Here is a 21,108-nt window from a genome sequence, read left to right as displayed (position 1 = left end):
AGTTGAGGAACTATAGGGATGGTTTTTTCTTTGCCAAAAACTCATTAATTGATTGATAATGCAGTGCAATAAGGCGCATTGTCATGATGCAGCACCCAGATATCTTTGATGGCAGTCTCAGGCGGGCAACTCTTTTAAAGAATTTCTCAGAAAAACATATTCATTTACAGTCTGTCCTGTAGGTAACCCATCAGGTTAGTCTATACGTCTTCCCAAATCAGCCAATTTGGAAGACGACAGTCCCAGCTTTCAAGTCCTAGTAAAGTCGGTAGTTTTTTTTCACACGTATCGTTGATACCGGTGTTCTTTCACGGTTGTGTTTCAATTAACCACACATCTCAGGAACAGTCGAACTGAGAATATACAAGACTACACTTCATTTACACTCATACATATCATCCTCTGAAGTATTTTCTGAATGGTAATTACTGGAGGCTAAACAGGAAAAAGAAAGCCTATCCTGTAGGCAAATACTGCTTATGGACAGCGCTGTTACTATCAAAGAAACAAATTAGGTTGGTTTTGATTTGGTCACCCGGAGTGTATGTCGTTCCCAACTGATTTCTGGTCGTCTGTAATTACTGGAGGCTAAACAGGATAAAGAAAAAGAAAGTTAACCTGTAGGCAAATACTCCTTATGAACAATGCCGTTACTATCAAAGAAACAAATTAGGTTGGTTTTGATTTGGTCACCCGGAGTGTATGTCGTTCCCAACTGATTTCTGGTCGTCTGTAATTACTGGAGACTAAACAGGATAAAGAAAAAGAAAGTTAACCTGTAGGCAAATACTCCTTATGGACAATGCCGTTACTATCAAAGAAACAAATTAGGTTGGTTTTGATTTGGTCATCCAGAGCGTGGATTGTTCGCAACTGATTCCTGATCGTTTGAAAATGCTTTAAACCACCTAAAAACTTTGACTTGTGACAGAGCGTCGTCATTTTCAATTATGAAAACGTTTTGGTCATATTCTTACCGAGTTTAACACACAAAACTTGATTGTGCAATGCTGCTCATAATTAGTATCGCTCATTTTTGTAAAAAATGTATACAAAAAGTTTACGTCTCATGTGGCGACTAAAAATATTAATAACTAATATAAATCCGCTGTTCATATAACCATATGTTTACTAGTAATTTTACAGTGTTGCCAATTTGGCTGCCCAAAAAAAAAAAATAGTCTCATTACTTTATTTACAGACCTCATACTTCAGAAGAAAATTGCAGAAATTGTTAACTATTTAAATTCTGCATAAGAATCCATTCTTGGTGAAATTTTTTCATTTGATCTGCAGCCAATTTTTAAAAACTTTGCTTTGCCTTATAAGAAGCTGACAGTTGTTACTGCAATAATCTTTACTTTAAAAAAATTTGTTAAACATTTCTCATCTCTCATTTAGCAAAAGATTTTTTTCATACTTTGATCGTCCTTTAGTTTTTATAGGAATAACATGTACATTGGGCTGAACAAAAGATGCTAAGCCGTCAAAACCTATCTGGTATGAAAATACCGCGTTAAGATTTGTAATGTTACAACATTTTACGGTAACTATGTAATTATCAAACAAGTACTCCGGTTAAGTATTTGACAAATTACTGCCGATAAATCAGACAGAAAAATTAATAAATGACAAATTACTTCAGAGAGTAGAAGAACGCAGATTGTTCTTAAAAAGTAGAAGGCAAACTCTCACTTAAGGGATTAGTTTGAGTCAAATGATTTTACGGTTAATATTCTAGTTGAATAATACTAGATGATTAATTGGAGGAAGCCCCTGACTACAAGTTTTAATCTAAGTCGCCAAAGCTGCTGGAATTAGCAGTGAACAGATGGCTTGTGATAGATTAACATGGTTACCTGCTAGCCGATGATTTAGATTGAATCGAAAGAAGATTAGTAGAGATGTACGGTATTTATAACAATTTTTTTTTTGTCTTCAGTCATTTGACTGGTTTGATGCGGCTCTCAAAGATTCCCTATCTAGTGTTAGTCGTTTCATTTCGGTATACCCCCCTAACAATTTGTTTTACATATTCAAATGTTGCCGGCATGCACAATTTTCCCTTTTTACCTGTCCGTCCAATATTAAAGCGACAATTCCAGGATGCCTTAGTATGTGGCATATAAGTGTGTCTCTTCTTTTAACTATATTTTTTTAAATGCTTCTTTCTTCATCGATTGCCGCAACACTTCTTCATTTGTCACTTTATCCACACGTCTGATTTTTAACATTCTCCTATAGTACCACATTTCAAAAGCTTCTAATCTTTTCTTTTCCGGTTTCTTTTCCGATTGTCCAAGTTTCACTTTCATATAAAGGTTCGCTTCTAACGTATACTTTCAAAAATGTTTTCCTGACATTTAAATTAATTTTTGATGTAAAAAAATTATATTTATGATTCGTCTGTGCTTTTCAGCATTTTATATCGCTCCTGCTTCGTCCATCTTTAGTAATTCTACTTCCCAAATAACAAAATTCTTCTACCACCATTATATTTTCTTTAACTAATTTTACATTCAGTGATCCATCTTCGTTATTTCTACTACATATTATTATTTTCGTTTTGTTCTTGTTAATTTTCTTGCGTAGGACTTCATCAATGCCGTTCATTTTTTCTTCTAAATCCTTTTTACTCTCGGCTAGAATTACTATATCATCGGCAAATCGTAGCATCTCTACCTTTTCACCTTGTATTGTTACTCCTGATCTAAATTGTTCTTTAATATCATTAACTGCTATTTCCATGTAAAGATTAAAAAGTAACGGGGATAGGGAACATCCTTATCGGACTCCCTTTCTTTTACGGCTTCTTTCTTAATGTTCTTCAATTATTACTGTTCCTGTAAGTATTTGTATCTCTGTATTTGAACCCTAATTTTTTTAAAATGCTGAACATTTTATTCCAGTCTACGTTATCGAACACCTTTTCCAGGTATATAAATGCCAAGTATGTTGGTTTGTTTTTCTTTAATCTTTCTTCTACTATTAATCTGAGCGATAAAAATTGTTTCCCTTGTCCCTATACTTTTCCTGAAATCAAATCTGTCTTCTCCTAACATTTCTTCCACTCTCCTCTCAATTTTTCTGTACAAAATTCTAGTTAAGATTTTTTATGCTTGACTAGTTAAGCTAATTGTTCTGTAATTCTTCACATTTATCTACTCCTACATTCTTTGGTATCATAACTATAACACGTTTTTTGGAGTCTGACGGAACTTCCCCTTTTTTTTTGTAATTATTACACACCAGTTTGTATAATCTATCAATCGCTTCCTCACCTGCACTGGGCAGTAATTTAACAGGTATTCTTTCTATTCCAGGAGCCTTTCTGCTATTTAAATCTTTTAATGCTGTCTTAAATTTAGATCTCAGTATTGTTTCTCCCATTTCATCCTCCTCAACTTCCTCTTCTTCCTCTATAACACCATTTTCTAATTCATTTCCTCCGTATAGCTCTTCAATATATTCCACCCACCTATCGACTTTATCTTTTGTATTATAAATCTGTGTACCATCTTTGTTAAACACATTATTAGATTCTAATTTATTTACCCTAAAATTTTCTCTCGCTCTCTCAGACTGTCATCCGTCTCTTTCTCTCTTCCTCTGTCTCTCTTGTCTTTCTCACTCTCTCATTCTGTCAGTCTTTCTCTTTCTCTCTCTCTCTGTGACTCACATTCACCTCTCAGTGTATCCATCTGTATGTCTGTCCATCTCTCTCTGCTCTCTCACACTGTCTGTCTCTCTCCCCTCTGTCTTAATTTCTGTCTCTCTCTCTCCAAGCTCTCCAACCTTTCTGTTTCTCACACCCTCATTCTCTCTCACTCTTTTTCGCCTTCCTCTGTCCTTCGTCTTGTCTTTCTCACTCTCTCATTCTGTCAGTCTTTTTCTCTCTCTCTCCCTCTGTCTCACACTGTATGTATGTCTGTCTCTCTCATTCTGTCAGTCTTTCTCTTTCACTTTCTCTCTCTCTCTCTCTCTCTCTCTCTCTCTGTGACTCTGTCTGTCTCTCTCTCTCTCTTCAACCTTTCTGTCTCACACCCTCTCTCTCTCACTCTTTCTCCCCTTCCAATGTCTCTCTTGTCTGTCTCACTCTCTCATTCTGTCTGTCAGTCTTTTTCTCTCTCTTCCTCTGTTTCACACTGTATGTCTGTCTCTATCATTTTCAGAAAATTTTCCTTAACTTTCCTGTATGCTCCGTCTATTTTTCCAATGTTCATTTCTCTTTCCACTTCTGAACACTTTTCTTTAATCCACTCTTCTTTCGCTAATTTGCACTTCCCGTTTATAATATTTCTTAATTCTCCATAGTTCCTTTTATTTTCTCCATCACTAGCACTCTTATATATTCTACGTCCATCCATCAGCTGCAATATATCCTCCGTGTTATAACAAATAGTTGTCGATTTCTACAAAAAAATAATTTGGTACGAATTATACGATTATTTTTTATAATCGCAGATTTTTAACCGGTGTAATGAGTAATAATTAATATTCGCTTTTCTTAATACTTGTTTCAGTTTTGGAGCCGGCATTACATCATAACGCACCGGTATAATACTTAACAGCGGTATGGATGATTTCTCAGTTCCCGGTAATGTAAACTATTTCGGCTTACAACCGTCACCGAATAATTTTATCGAGCCTGGAAAAATGTCATTGTCATCGGTCAGCCCTACAATAATTGTTGATAAAGATGGTAATGTAACAATGGTTATTGGAGCTTCTGGCGGCACTAAAATTACTACAGCTGCGGCCAGTGTAAGTTTATTAAACTAAAAAAAAAAAAATATTTATTTCTGTATGAATGCTTGAATTCTTGTACATGCGTGTTTTTTTTTGTTATAGAAAATTAAAAAAAATGAATTTATTAAAGAAGTTATATTTATGCAAGTCTTTAAAAGGAATGCAAAACTGGCGGGAATATTACAAATCTTTCCTTCGAATCGCAGTGCCTGGACAGTGTCCCTTGCTGCTGTATGATTCTGTAATCGGACGTATTTCAAAGGTTTATTTTAATGACGGGTCTAAGTTTCAAATTTTGTTATATTTTATGGACGGATTTGTGTACGGCATTCCTATCCACTTGGACCAGCGTTCTCAAACCCATTTCTGGGTCCGACCGCGGGAGACTGGGCTTTTAAAACCTCTGCCCCCGATGTAATTGCCCTTCAATTGACCGTCCGTTGAAGTCCTTTCGGTGCTAGCAGGAATACGCCACAACCCTTTAAAAGTGCGTAATGGAAACCGTTCTCCACACATCTTCATTAATTTAGTTTTCCTGTTTAAACCGCATAAAAGAAAAATTTTATTAAAAATGCATCCGAATTCAATAATTTTACTTACCTGATCTATAAAAGATGTGTATCCAATAAGTCATGGTAGGTATCTGGATTAACCCACCGGGTTGGTCTAGTGGTGAACGCGTCTTCCCAAATCAGCTGATTTGGAAGCCGAGAGTTCCAGCGTTCAAGTCCTAGTAAAGCCAGTTATTTTTACATGGATTTGAATGCTAGATCGTGGATACCGGTGTTCTTTGGTGGTTGGGTTTCAATTAACCACACATCTCAGAAATGGTCGAATTGAGACTGTATAAGACTAGACTTCATTTACACTCATACATGTCATCCTCATTCATCCTTTTTTTTTTTTTTTTTTTTTTTTTTTTTTTCTCTCTCAGCTCCCCTGGGCCGGACCGACTTGTTGGTATTACGCCGCCCAGGGGAGTGTCTTTAAACTCAAATAGGCCTCCCCACCTACCGGCTATATACCGGCAAGGCAGGTCGGCCTACCGGTTAGCTCTTTTTGAGAGTTCTTTATCAATATTGGCCCCTTGGGGACCCAAAAGGGCAATACTAATACACCACGCCAGACCCAGTTCACCGCGACGCGGTACCGGGTCCCTTCAGTATTTAGTGTGCTCTTGCCTGACTGTTACCCGTGGAGTCCTTGGTGGCTCATCAGTGCCGACGCACCGCAGCATGCTGGACCTCACCGGCAAGGCTGTCCACCCGGTCCTATTCTAGCCAACACCTTGTCTTCTCTCATCGGAGTATTTCTGTAGAACAACTTGTCTAACAAAACTAGCAAAATTATTCCGGTTTGACTCGCTTCTTAGCATGTAGTCTATTGTTGTCTCTGGAGTTATACCTGTGAGTGCCTTACTATGTCTAAGTGTGTCCCACCTATTGCACTCAAAAAAGGTGTGCTCAGCATCATCTATCTCGTTGCAGTAGTTGCAAATCGGCTCTTCTCTCTTGCCTATTTTGTGCAGGTAGTTATTGAAGGAACCGTGTCCTGTAAAAAACTGCGATAGGTGATGATCAACCTCACCAAATCTTCTCGACAACCACGGCTTGATGTTGGGGATGAGGGTTCTCGTCCATCGACCCACAGCTTCCTGCGACCATCTTTCCTGCCAGATATTATAAACGGCATCCCTGACCTCTTGTTCTGGCTTGCCTTGTGCCCTCTCCACCCTCTTTTTTGCGATTAGGTCAATAGGAGGTGTACCCGATAACACGCACAGGGCGGCATAGGACACTGTCCTGTATGCGGACACAACACCTAGGAGCACACACCTGTGCGTCCTCGCCAGTCTCTCTTTGTTGCGCCTGATGGCGATAGAGCGCCACCAGGCCGGAACGGCATACATAAGCGAAGACACGACGGTGGTCACCAGTAAACGGCGCTTTGAGGCCCGAGGGGCATTCTGCGATGACATAATGATGTTTAGACTTTTTATCATCCTTTCTGCCTTGTTGCATACATTGACTATGTGCTCGGTGAATCTACCGTTTTTCTGGAGGATAACTCCTAAGTACTTGATGTTATTCGCTTCTTCTATAGCATGACCGTTGATGGAAATATTGAACGGTTCTAGCACTCTTCTACCCGTAAAGGCAATACACCGGCATTTTTCCGTAGACAGTTGCAGACCCCCTGGACCTCAACCACTCCTGTATAGTGTCGATGGCCGCATACACCCTCTCCCGCACCTCCAAGACCGTCCTTCCCTCTACGAGGACTGCAAGGTCATCTGAATAAGCCACAACCTGAACGCCGACAGGAAACTCCTTCTGAAGGAGTTCATCTATAATCACCAGCCACAACAACGGCCCCAAAACAGAGCCCTGCGGAACTCCACCGTGCATTTGAAAATGTACTGTTTCTTCCTGTGCTTCCACCAGACATCCTCTGTTGGACAAGTAACATTCAATTTGCCTACGCAGGTACGGGCTGAGGCCCCTAGCCGCAATTGCGTCATTAATATGACCCCAACCAATAGCCCCGAACGCGTTTTTTATGTCTAGTGATAGCATCAGTGGAATTCTCCTGGTTCGCCAAGTGCCTCTCTTCACCTCGTCGGCCCATCCCGAAATTCGGCAGATAGCCTGCACGGTGGATCGCCCCCGCATAAACCCGTACTGGTTAGGACTGATTCCGGCTCCCTCTTCTAGTTCTTTGATGATGCGGCGAGCCAGCATCTTTTCTACTAGCTTCCCCATCATGTTAAGGAGGCTCAGGGGTCTATAGGTTATATCTTCCTCCGAAGAGGTGCCTTTAGGTAGGAATACCACTCTGGCCTCCTTCCAGCAGTCGGGGAAGTCTCCGTTCTCCATGCCATGGCTGGCAATCTCGAGCATCTCCCAGGGAGCCTTCTGAACCAGCCCCTTGATCACTGCCGCGGGAATCTTGTCCGGGCCAGGGCTCTTTTTGGTTGCCAAACTCCTCGCCGCAAGTTGCAGCTCTTCCATGGTGAATCTTCTATTGTCGCAAGGTGTGGATCTCACGATATCAGGCACTGTATGCGGGAACAACCTGGCTACCTCCCTTGCAACACTGGTCTTATTGAGGATAGGCATACGTCTCCCGAACTTTTTGGTCACAATACGATATGCCTGGCTCCATTGCCACTTGGCTCCACAGCCACCAACTTTCTCTAGCGAACTGGGAGAAAGTTATATAGACGTCACCTTGGTGACGGGTGGTCTGCTTCGAAGGATAGGTAGTTGGACTGTCTGGCCCGAGGCCAGTGTGAGCGACCATAGGCTTATAACCTATGAAATCGCTTACGGAGGCGGTCCAAGGGCACCAAATCCAGGTCGCTACAACCTAAGGGGCCTGGATCGACACAGGCTTAGGCGGGTGTGCGATGCTGCATTGCAGGGGTTGCGGTGGAGCATGGAGTCGAGAGAGGAGGTGGAATTGATGGCGGAGCTAATCGGCCGGGCCATCAAGACTGGTTGCGACGTGGTCCTACGGCGGCCTAGGCCAATGGACGGACCCGTCACAAGCAGCCAGTCCGCTGATCTGAGCGTGCCTGGAGCCGTCATGACCCCATTTTCCGGGGGGTCGTCTGTGGAAGGCAGACGGAGGCCCGGCAAGAAATGGTGGTCCTCTGACCTTAGTGTGCTGCGCGCAAGAGTGAGGTCCGCTCGGGCAAGATACCAGCGTTGCCCCCTAACGGGGATCACTGTCAACGACGTGCGCGCTGAGCGTCTGCGGGCCTTCCGGCGCGCCCGTAACGAATATGTTCACGCCATCAAGGAAGCCAAACTCAAGTTTTGGAAAGACTCCATGCGGGAATTGCAGCGCGATCCCTGGCAGCTCGCGAAGGCTTGTTACCGACCGAAGCCATTGCACGTGTTGTCCAGTGTCCGGTGCGGGTTAGGTGGTCGTGACCACACATTAACATCTGTGGCGACTTACCGGGCGTTCCTGGATACTCTGTTTCCAGATGCTCCGGAGGGGGAAGCGGAAATCGGCGTTAGGGCGGGTGAAACACCATTCCCTGGCGTTCGGACCGTGGAACCCGAAGATATAGACCGAGTGGTTTCTCGAATGGCACTAGGGAAGGCACCGGGGATTGACCAACTTGACCCGGATATTTTCCATCATTTATTGCCTGTCATAAGAGAGCCACTGGGCAGACTGTTCACGGGATGCCTAAACTGGGGCTGCTTTCCGGCTTGCTGGAAGGTGGCTTTGGTAAGGGTAATCCTGAAACCTGGAAAGGATCCTGGTGAGGTCGGCAGTTATCGACCCATCAGCCTCTTGCCGGTTCTCGGCAAGTTGCTGGAAAGGCTGGTTGTGGAACGGCTCGAGGAAGGCATCGATATGAGCTGTATTCTAAATCGAGGCCTCATAAAAGGCCTCGATTTAGAATACAGCTCAAAAATTACAGCTAAAAATTCTAAATATGGCTTCATGAAAGGGGTTGGCACCGAGGATTGCATCTTAAATGCTCTTACCGAGGTGGAAAGCGCCGACTGCAAATATGTTTTGGCTATTTTTATTGATATAGAGGCAGCATTTCCTTCTTTGTGTTGGAGTTCTGTCCTCTATGCTTTGGAACGCCGCGATGTTCCCGAAGCCATACAGGCCGTGGTACGAGACTATTTGTCTAACCGTACGGCCCTGTTTAAAGATGCGCACCTAGTTGTGGAAAAATCCGTCACCAGGGGAAGCCCGCAGGGTTCCGTTCTCGGTCCCCTGCTGTGGAACCTGGTGTTCGATGGATTTCTGGGGTTGACATTCCCAGAAGGAGTCACGGCCCAGGCTTTCGCCGATGACTGTCTCCTTTTAGTTCGTGGAAATTCACGACCACAGCTGGAAAGTAGAGCGCAGGCGGCCTTGTCAACCGCCGAAGGCTGGATGGACATGCAAAATTTAAAGATTTCTGTGCCCAAGACGAAGTTTATGCTTCTAAAGGGCGCAGACAAATTATCATGCAGTCGAAACCCCCACATTAAGTATAAAGGCTGTGTAATCAGCCGAGTAAGGGTTCATAAGTACCTAGGTGTTTTGTTTGATGATAAGTTGCTTTTTAGCAACCACATTAGACAAGTTGCGGCGGACGCCGTCTCTGTGATGCACAAACTTAGAAGGATTGCTCGGAAAGACTACGGGCTTTCTGGTCGCCAAATGTACTTAGTGTACCGAGGTGTCTTCGAGTCTATGATTGCATACGCGGCGCCAGTTTGGGCGCATAGGTTGGATAGAAATAGAGCACTGCTTCTAAATTTAAGGAGTGCCCAGCGCAGAGCCTTAATTGTATGCACTGGTGTTTTTAAAACAACCTCCTACGATGCTACTACCGTATTGGGAAAGGCTCTCCCAATCGATTTAGTGGTGAAAGTTCGAGCAGCCATGTGGAAGTTGCGAAGAGGTCGGGAAACCGAGGTATTTGGGATACGGTTTCGGGCCGGGCTAGAACCGGAACGGAACGGTGATCACAATGCACCGGGTCTAAATTTCGAACAGTTGCCCATTTCCCGCCTGCGGAAGAGGCTTTGGGGCCTCGCGATGGAGGCATGGCAGCATGAATGGCACACCACGTCTAAGGGAAGATCTCTGTATAGATTTATACAGGATCTGGGGGGATGGTATGCCTCAAGTTCATTTTTAAGGGCGGCGGGTGCCCAAGTGCTCACCAACCACGTGAATTTGATGCAATATCTGTTCAGGTTTCGCCTAGCGCCTGATGAGTTGTGCGTCTGTGGGGAGGTCCAGTCGAACGAACACCTAATGTTCGACTGCCCTGCTCTTGGGGGGGCCAGAGACCGGGCCACCCTGGAACTTAGAGGTCAGGGGGAAAACTGGCCGCTCATAAACGGCGAGTCAATGTGGCGTGAGCCGCATTGTCGGACCGTGTGGGAGTTCCTCGATGAGGTTCCGATGTTCAACCGTCATCGGTAGTATAAGTTAATTTTAATGGGGAATAATTGATTCCTGTGGCGTGTCGGTGAAAACCTTCCTGGAAATAATGGCTGCCATCAGCCAATAAAGCTCCAAGCGCTTAAATGGTGGACAGACACTAGCTGGCAAACAGCGACCGAGGCGTGGCGGCTTAAATTGCCGTCTTTTAATTTGTAACTTTTATTGTTTTAATTGTAACAAGGGGTGCGCCTCCCCGATTTAGTTTTAATGTGACAAGTGAGCGGTAGGGACACATAGGCGGGTGCTGTACGGCGCCCAGCTTAACCGCTCACGCAAGATAGGAGCTCATTAGGAGCAATTAGGATAACGAGGTCGCAAATCTGTTTCGAGGCTCAGTAGCCGTTTATTGGCACAGTACATTTGGTCTATGCTCTAGGGCGACCGAATGGGGTGGTGGCGGGAGAAATGCCAGCTAACCAAATTACGCTAAATGCCTGGCTCCAGGGATTGCTGTCAAGCTCTTCGCAGAGCCTGATCCAGCAATCCTTTTTACGTCTCTTAATAGCCTTATTGAGCGTTCTTCTTGCCTCGAGGTATCTATTGGCTATTTCCTGGTACCCTTCTCTGTTATTTCTAAGAATACGTTGTTTCCTTCTCCTAAGGGACTGGAGCTCTTGTCTCATTGCTTCAATTTCAGCAGTCCACCAATATACGGAGCGCCTCCTTGTATTGTTAGCTGCCATTCTGTCCATTTCCTGCTTTATTATATTAGATAAAGCCTCAGGTGATTGTTGATGTCTATCAGACAGTCTACTTGCAGTCCTGTTGACGATTTGCTCTATTTGTACTGATGAGAATCTCGGTGGGGGGGGGAGTGCACTTCACGCCTGAAATCTACGTCTTTCAGATCCAAGATAGTGGCGCAGTGATCGCTCGCTATATCTTCTGAGAGAACCATCCACTGGTACTGATTCCTCCTCCACCTACAGTCCAGGATGGTGAGGTCAAGCACCGACCGATGACCTCTCGCTACGTACGTGGGCGTATCGTCATTAATGCAGATGCAGCCGGCAGTTTCCAGGAGATCGGCAAGGATCTGTCCCCTCCTGTTGGTGTGTCGACTGCCAGCCGCCACCATTTTGCTGTTAAAATCACCCAACATTACGATCCTCTTGGTTGAATTAGTAATCACACCTTGTAAAGTGTCGATGAAGTTAGTAAAGTCCGCGATCGCAATGTTGGGCGAAATGTACACACCCACGAATAGAGTTGTTTCGGTTTCAACAGACACCACGCCACTACCTCTAACCTTGAAATTCCATTGTATACTATGACTTACATCCATAATGGCAACATCTCCCGACATATCAACAGTCCATCCAAGTTTGGCAGCTTCATATTTATTGGGTTCGGTGACCACAAGGAGGTCTACGTTCTTGTCTGCAACAACACGACTAATTAAGTCGTGAGCGAGAATACTCCTATTGGCATTCGCTAACATAGTCCTAATCATGCAATTTTTTCTTAGATTGCCATGCTCCAGTCCTGTGTTCACCGCTCTTACAATCGAGGCATTGCTTAGGTTCAAGACAATCCGCTATCTTGTGACCTCTGCTACCGCAGTTGAAGCACAAATCGAGCCTATCTGGGCCCTTACATTCGTGCCTTCTATGGCCCGTGCCCCAACAACGGTAGCACCTGTCTTCATCTTCCCGGATGTACGCCTGGCAACTAATCCATCCGATTCTTATTCTTTCCTCGACCAGTTTGCATGCCGCTCTATAAGAGGTCATGACCGTAATATTTTGTGTCTCGCCAAAACCTTTCCTCATGGATGTTATCTTGACTTCCTCGCTAGAACCCACGCGTTTTATAATGGCAGCCATAACCTCTTGCTCTGTTGTGTCATGCTCGATATCTCGGATGTGCACAACAGTTCTCCTTCCAGCTCTGCTTTTTATATCAACGTGAAGGTCGGCAGCCTTGTCCCTCAGGATAGATGTAAATTGTTCCGCTTTCTCTGCACCCTGTATCCTAACGTGGAGCTCCTCGTTACGGCCCTTTCGCAATGAGATGACGTTATTTGCCTCCTCGCTGGTGACAGCATCCTTCATGGACCGGAGGAGCTCCGCGTACGTTTTTCCTTCCGCCTTAACAATCACTGTTCGGCTTTGCTCCGCCGGTGGAGTAGCCTTCTTTATCGGGATTTGATTATTACCGATGTGCCTGGTCCCACCATCCCCTTGGAGAGTTAACACATATACAGGTGTTTCCCTTGCTCTGAAGATATAGGATATGATCTTCTTGGCAAAATTTCCCATATTGCCCGAAGGCAGTATGTACGCTGAATTTGGTGACTGTATAGCTATCTTTTTGAACGCCTTCAATAAACAAGAAAGGGTTTCCTTTTCCGGGGCTCCCGAGTCATAATGTATCTTAAATTTCTTCTTCTTTTCTTCAACGGTTTGGTCTCCTATTAGAGTTATTTCGTCTTTTATGATGTCACCAGCTGCGAGCTTGTTACCTATATCCTGCTCACCTACTCTCCTTAAATCTCTAAGAGTACAAATGTCTTTGACTTCAGGTGGAAGGTCAGTAACCAACTTTAGCTTGCCCCTAAGTGAGTTAGGCAACCTTTTAGGAAGGAGCTCAATGAGTTCTTCATCACTCAAATCGCTGGTCAAAATATACTCCATGTAATCGTCACCCGCAATAGGGTCCGTTTGGGTAGCTTGGGAAGTCTTTGTGTCTGGAGAGGACAGCTCGGAAAGCGCATTCAGTCCCTCGTATACTCGCCTTAGATCCTGTTCATGGGTCGCAATGTACTTATTCAAACCTGGGCCTAAATGCTGTTTCAACGATATCAGTATCAGACCCAATCGGTATGCTAGACTGCTCACTGTATCGGGTGCCTCTTCTTCCTCCTCGGAAGATCCTTGACGGAGCCTCTTCTTCCCTTTTAGATCAGTTTTCTTGACCGTCGCCGATTTTGTCATGCTGCTGCTACTTTGGGCGGATGTCCCATCCATAGGGAGTGAACCGCGTCTTCGCATGATATAGTACTGTACTCAGGCGGCCGTCCCAAGTTCTACGAGTACCCACTCGGGGAAGGGGCCCCCCAAAAAAAATTTGGGGGATGTTGAGGGGGTAAGAAAAATGTATGTGACCGAAAATGGGGTCAAAAAATTTGGGGGGGGGTCGTGGTGGTAGGGGGTTAGGGAAGGTTTTGGGACGAATTTATGTCCAGGTAGGAAGGAAATCGAGTGGGTAGTTCTCGAGATATTAGTAGAAATGTAATTCCCTATTAAAACAGCTCTGAGGACTTAGAAAAAATCTCTACTAGTACGACGGTAATACGAGAGAATAATTACAAGTCCTTGTTTACTACAATAAACACGCCTGTATGAGCCTGTATATTAACTTAGAAAAATTTCGCTAAGAAATATTATAATATTATACTATTATAACCTCAATAGTATATAATGAAACACAAAAAAGTATCTTCTACTCACTCTTCTGAATTGTATGTAAACAATTCCTCATTCATCCTCTGAAGTATTATCTAAACGGTAGTTACCGGAGGCTAAACAGGAAAAAGAAGAAGGGTATCTGGATTAGTGATTTAAATTGTTTAGATATGTTTAAACTATATTCACATTTTTTGTATCGGGTTTGTCTAGAACAAGAGCAATTATTTGTTTTTCAATTTTTATAGGTTTTTTATAGCGTCCGGCATATAAATCTGACGATTTTGTAGTAATTGTTATGTTGGCACCACTGTCAATGAGAAGACGGAAGTGTTGTACATCGACAGGTCTATTCATGCTGTTTCAGTAGCCGGTATGTCATGGTCCGGTAAACAACAAACGTTTGTGATTGAAGTCTATTTTAATGACTCAGTTATTGTAACACAGCGTTTATTTCGCACGCTCAATCATCGCGATGATTGAGCGTGCAATGTCAAATTTTAGTACAAGGTTATGTGTGTGTGAGGAGTGATGGAAAATATTTGGATGACATAATATTCAAATAAAAAAAATCTACGTCTCTCTCTGTCACTGTCTCCCTTTCTCTCTCTCTCTCTCTCTCTCTCTCTATATATATATATATATATATATATATATATATATATATATATAAATTCTCTATAAATTGAAAAATTGATCTTAATTAGATGTATTAAATAGTACGAAACACAGTTTATTATTATCCCTGAAAAATCGTCAGGTTTATAAGCCGAACCCTGTAAATGTGATGCAGTCTATGAAACCACGCCGTAAGTAGGAAAACTCACATTTCTAGTTTTCACAGTTTCTAATAAAACACAAAATTGTAAAAATTTTGAAGAAATGAAGACATCTGGCTGTCATTACCAACTTTATAAAAATAGTAGTAAAATTTGTGTTAAATAATTCGACTGAAACTAGTAATTAATATTTTTTATTTAAAAAATAAGTCTCGTATAAATGGATTAACATAATAAAAATATTACGGTACTTTCATCGCAACATGCTTTGAAGAAACAAAATTCAGTAAGTCACATTACTGACTTGTGACGTGGTTTCTAAAATGCACCGTGTGTACTTCAAGATCCGCTTTTGGTATTTTAAAAGCGGAAATATTTGAATTTAGTTATTGAATTCGTTTGACAGATGTTAAAACCTAAAAATCAATTTTTTTTTTTTGTTAATTTTTGCTGTTCTGGAAAATAACGCGTGCCGACTTACAGAATTCAGGTTTCATAGACCGTATCACATGTACTTTTCCATCAGTCTACTGATGATGATTGCGTAACAATTTCTGTCGACTAGGTTTAGCTTTAACGTATATTTTATAAAATATTAAATAAATTTTATTCGGTTATTAATTGTATTTTATTGAATAGGTGATTACTAGTTACACGTGGTTTAACAGAACGTTAAAAGAAGCTGTTGATGAGAGTAGAATTCATCACCGACTCTATCCTATGGAAATCAGTTACGAATATGGAGTTATCGAGGTAAATATTTTTATATTTTCTTTAACTATTTGGCTTATTGTATAGCCATCAAAAAGGAACCTTGCAGAAAGATCTTTTACTATTTTCTAGTTTTTCATTTGACACCGGGTCAACAAGCTTCTTATTCTGACCCTAAAAAAAAAAGTTAAGCGATATAAAACATCTGTAATAATGAGACTAGTTTTTTTGGCAGCCAAATTGGCAACGCTGTAAAGTTATAAGCAACGTTGTGCGATCAGGTTATGCGTTAAACTGTATGAGAATGTTACTGAAACTTTAACAAAATTAAAAATTGAAATGAAGAGATGATGCTCTGTGACTACCCCAAGTTTTTAGGCGGTTTAAAGCATGGCCGGAAATCATTTACAGACAATCCACGCACTGTAAGACCCGTTAACGACAAAAAGTGACGACAATGATTGCTGAACAATTGAATTTCAACCTTACAACACAGTCCATCAAATTTTGACAAACAAATCGGACGTGAAAGATGTTTCTGCAAAAAAGATCCCAAAAAAATCTCACTGTTGAACAGAAAAACAATAGGGTGGAAATGTGTCACGCGATCTTCTAGGGCGAATTGAAACCGTTGCTGTTTTTCTAAAATATGTTATTACTGGTGATGAATCTTGGATATGGGCAAGGAGTTGCACACTTCAAACTTACTGTGTTCAAAAAAAGCAAAACCGTGTGGTAATTTGTTTCGTAGATAAGAAATACAGTCATCTACCTACGCGTCTACTGATAAGTAATGCGTTCTTCGATAGCACTATCCGTAAGTGTTTTCCTTCACTGTGTTTTAATAGTTTGTCAATTGATATCTATAACAATTTAGAAGAAATAACAATTGAGAAACTATTACAAAACAGACGTAGTCACTTAGACTTCAAACTTTACCTTCTGACGAATTTTAACAAAATGACAATCAATTTTAATATATATATATATAATTTAATTATGTAGGTTTATAATTTATATATATATATATTAATCATAATTATACTTCTCTTTAAGATGGCAGAATAGTCAAAGGTACTCTTTTTTTTTTGTCTTCAGTCATTTGACTGGTTTGATGCAGCTCTCCAAGATTTCCTATCTAGTGCTAGTCGTTTCATTTCGGTATACCCCCTCATCCTACATTACTAACAATTTGTTTTACATATTCCAAATGTGGCCTGCCTACACAATTTTTTCTTTCTAACTGTCCTTCCAATATTAAAGCGACTATTCCAGGATGCCTTAGTATGTCGCCTATAAGTCTGTCTCTTCTTTTAACTATATTTTTCCAAATGCTTCTACCTTCATCAATTTGCCGCAACGCCTTTTCATTTGTCATTTTATCCCACAATCTGATTTTTATCATTCTCCTATAACACCACATTTCAAAAAGCTTCTTCTCAGATACTCCGATCGTCCAAGTTTCACTTCCATATAAAGTGACACAACAAACATATACTTTAACGTCAGGAAAAATCTTTTCCTGACGTTTCAATTAATTTTTGATGTAAAGGAATTATACTTCTGATACGCCTGTGCTATTCGGCATTTTATATCATTCCTGTTTCGTCCATCTTTAGTAATTCTACTTCCCAAATAACAAAATTCTTCTATCTCCATAATCTTTTCTCCTCCTATTTTCACATTCAGTGGTCCATCTTTGTTATTTCTAATACCTTTATTTTGTTCTTGTTTATTTTCTTTTGTAGGACTTCATCCATGCCATTCATTGTTTCTTCTAAATCCTTTTTACTATCGGCTAGAATTACTATATCATCAGCAAATTGTAGCATCTTTATCTTTTCACCTTGTACTGTTACTCCGAATCTAAATTGTTCTTTAACATCATTAACTGCTAATCCTATGTAAAGATTAAAAAGTAACGATGATAGGGAACATCCTTGTCGGACTCCCTTTCTTAATACGGCTTCTTTCTTATGTTCTTCAATTGTTACTGTTGCTGTTTGGTTCCTGTACATGTTAGCAATTGTTCTTCTATCTCTGTATTTGAACCTTAATTTTTTTTAAATGCTGAACATTTTATTCCAGTCTACGTTATCGAATGCCTTTGCTAGGTCTATAAACGCCAAGTATGTTGGTTTGTTTTTCTTAAAACTTCCTTCTACTATTAATCTGAGGCCTAAAATTGCTTCCTTTGTCCCTATACTATTCCTGAAACTAAATCGGTCTTCTCCTAATACTTTTGCCACTCTTCTCTAAATTCTTCTGTATAGAATTCTAGTTAAGATTTTTGACACAAAAGTACTCAAGGAAAACAAATTGGAATTTGGTAAGCTGTTTTTAAAAAAATATATATATAGTTATTATACCAAGCAGTGCCATGTTTGGATCTCTTTGAGAAATCATTTTTATCTTCTGGGATATATTCTGCCAACTGAAGTTTTAGCTCACACAAATGCATCTTCATCCAAATTTTTCTCAGTATTATAAGAAGTGAGTATAAACATATGAAAATGTTGGCTTTGAATACAAATAATGCAGATATCAAGCGTCTTAATAAAAGTGTGAACTTGGTTAATAGAATTTTTTAATTACGTCCTTGTAAATTCTTATTCAAGTGGTTTAAATGCGAAAATACATCAGGTAAGTAAGCCAGCCATTCTGGAAAAATACTATAATTCATCTTCCAATTTCAATAACCGGGTTTATTTATATTTTCCCCTGATATAACCATGTGATTTCTCTATGGAAAAGAAGATATTTTTTCTTTTCGCACTTTTCATCATATAGTTTACCAAATAGCCTGTTCTGTAATGGTTTGATCATAATAAAATTAACTACTTTTACAGTTTTACAAAGAATTTTTTTGAGATTTTCCAGTATATTTTTTGTTGCAAGAGCATGTCTATGAAGGAAGCAATGAGTCCATTCCGACTTTCTGTAATTCCCATTATGACTATTGCTGAGAGGACGTGTTCCAACATATCATAGTTTGAACATGAAGCTCACACTGAATATTATGCAAGCAGACCAAATTACAAAAAGCATGTACACATCAAGTTGGAACCTCTAAGGTAAAACCACCAGTAGTTGACACCTACAACGAAAAAATACAATAACAAGAGAAACAAAGGTGTTAGATGATTAATGTTTGTCTGTCTGTGTAGTGTAGCTCTCTAATGGTGTGTATGTGAACTACTGTACCCACCATCTTTAGCAGCAGTCTCACCACAATCATCTGATGATAACAGTGCATGTGTTTTAATTGATTGTTGCGATTTTGTTGTAGAGTTTGCTAAGAACAGGCTGAAAAATAAGCGTTGTAAATTTAAACACCAATTGTAATTTTGATTAAGAAGGTATTTAGTACTTTGTTTTAGACTCAAAAATGTACATACAGTTATTTAAAATAACCAAAAAATTTTTAAAAAATGGCTGTTGGGCGTCGTGTCAACTACTGAAACTTTACATGACATAATATTGAGTAGTTGACACTTGGTGTCAACTTGTGGGTAATAATATAATTTGATAGTTCTGCTTTATTTGAGTGTTATTTAACTTCTTTCAAAGCAAAATCGTGTATTATAACCTCTAAAAAATGTTCAAACCAAATAGTTGACACCGCCTGTCAACTATTGGAGTCACAATGTGTCAACTTCTGAATTACTCCCTCTTTCATTTTCAAATGCCTCCAACTATTACTTGAAATTACTTAAAGAAGAATTACTTGAAATACTGTGGAAACCAAGCCTTTTATATTACAAAGTCAAGAAATTATGGAAGACTAGCTGGTCAGAGGTAGCTTCATTCAATGTTCCTGTCTAGCCGGAATTCAGCTCCCTACATCCTTGTACTTCATAGTTATGAGAATATAATAATAATTTTTTTTTCGTCTTCAGTCATTTGACTGGTTTGATGCAGCTCTCCAAGATTCCCTATCTAGTGCTAGTCGTTTCATTTCAGTATACCCTCTACATCCTACATCCCTTACAATTTGTTTTACATATTCCAAACGTGGCCTGCCTACACAATTTTTCCCTTCTACCTGTCCTTCCAATATTAAAGCGACTATTCCAGGATGCCTTAGTATGTGGCCTATAAGTCTGTCTCTTCTTTTAACTATATTTTTCCAAATGCTTCTTTCTTCATCTATTTGCCGCAACACCTCTTCAGTTGTCACTTTATCCATCCGTCTGATTTTTAACATTCTCCTATAGCACCACATTTCAAAAGCTTCTAATCTTTTCTTCTCAGATACTCCGATCGTCCAAGTTTCACTTCCATATAAAGCGACACTCCAAACATACACTTTCAAAAATCTTTTCCTGACATTTAAATTAATTTTTGATGTAAACAAATTATATTTCTTACTGAAGGCTCGTTTAGCTTGTGCTATTCGGCATTTTATATCGCTCCTGCTTCGTCCATCTTTAGTAATTCTACTTCCCAAATAAACAAATTCTTCTACCTCTATAATATGGAATTTACTTCTTGCATTCCAATAACCTGCACAACCTATCTTAATTTTGCTTAACTTAATTAACTAGAGAATAGGCATAAGTTACCTAATATGTTAACATTTAATTTTTGTATTTTTCTACAACTTCCATACATTTCATTCCTGTATTTATACAAAGTAGGCATAAATTCACTTATTGAACCTTTTTTTTTTCATTTCAGAACACAAATAAACTACTAAAGAGTGTATCATAATAGTGTATAATAATTTTATATGTAAAATGAATAAAGAGTGTAAAAAAATAAAGAGTTTTGTATAGAGTGTCAACTACTGAAAATAAAAAGTGTAACTACTAAATATTCTTGTTTTCGCTTGGTGTCAACTACTGAACCTGTCCTCTTTTGTTTTAAAAAAAAAATAAATTTTTCACATTCATTTTATTAATTTTATTCTTGTGACAATATGATAGAAGAATAGTTTGTGCAGCTATGAGTAATTTTAAGTTTCCCCTACCGTGAATTCGGTTGAAGAAATGTTAACAAACAGACAAATAAATCCTTAAGGTGTCAACTACTGGTGGTTTTACCTAATATGCACGCATGTTCATATCTGTCAATATCTACACGGCTAGCTTTTAATTTTTGGGATTTTGGAACTAAAAAGGTCTACACAATTGTGAAAAAGCTATTTTAATGAGTTTTATAAATCAAAGACCTAACAGAGCATATTAAAATCTTATTACTTTAAACCCTTTACTGTTTATCGGTTACAAACTAACTGCGATTCAATAAAACAGCAAAAAACCTAATCAAACAACATAAAAAGTATTATAAAGAAATAGTTACCAGATTGCCAAAAAGCTCAAACTGTTAATTTTATGTTCAAAATTGTTACTCCACTGTCATCTGTTAGTTGAAAAGTACCAAAGAAGTAAAAAAATAATACTTATGGAAATAGAGTAAATGCCTTTTAAATCATCAGTCAATGATGTCTGGTGTCCATCCTTGAGACCTACTTATTGTATAAC

The 21,108-nt window shown here is 40.1% G+C and overlaps 1 pseudogene; it reads left to right on the top strand.

Moving 5' to 3' along the window:
• The window catches only part of LOC142324664 (glutathione hydrolase 1 proenzyme-like), a 50,024-nt pseudogene that overhangs the window by 9,073 nt on the left and 19,843 nt on the right, over window positions 1-21,108 (top strand).

Source organism: Lycorma delicatula, chromosome 5, assembly GCF_047948215.1.
Source record: "Lycorma delicatula isolate Av1 chromosome 5, ASM4794821v1, whole genome shotgun sequence".
NCBI lineage: Eukaryota > Metazoa > Arthropoda > Insecta > Hemiptera > Fulgoridae > Lycorma > Lycorma delicatula.
The sequence above is the reverse complement of the archived record's forward strand: the minus strand, read 5'-3'. Positions and strand labels throughout refer to the sequence as shown.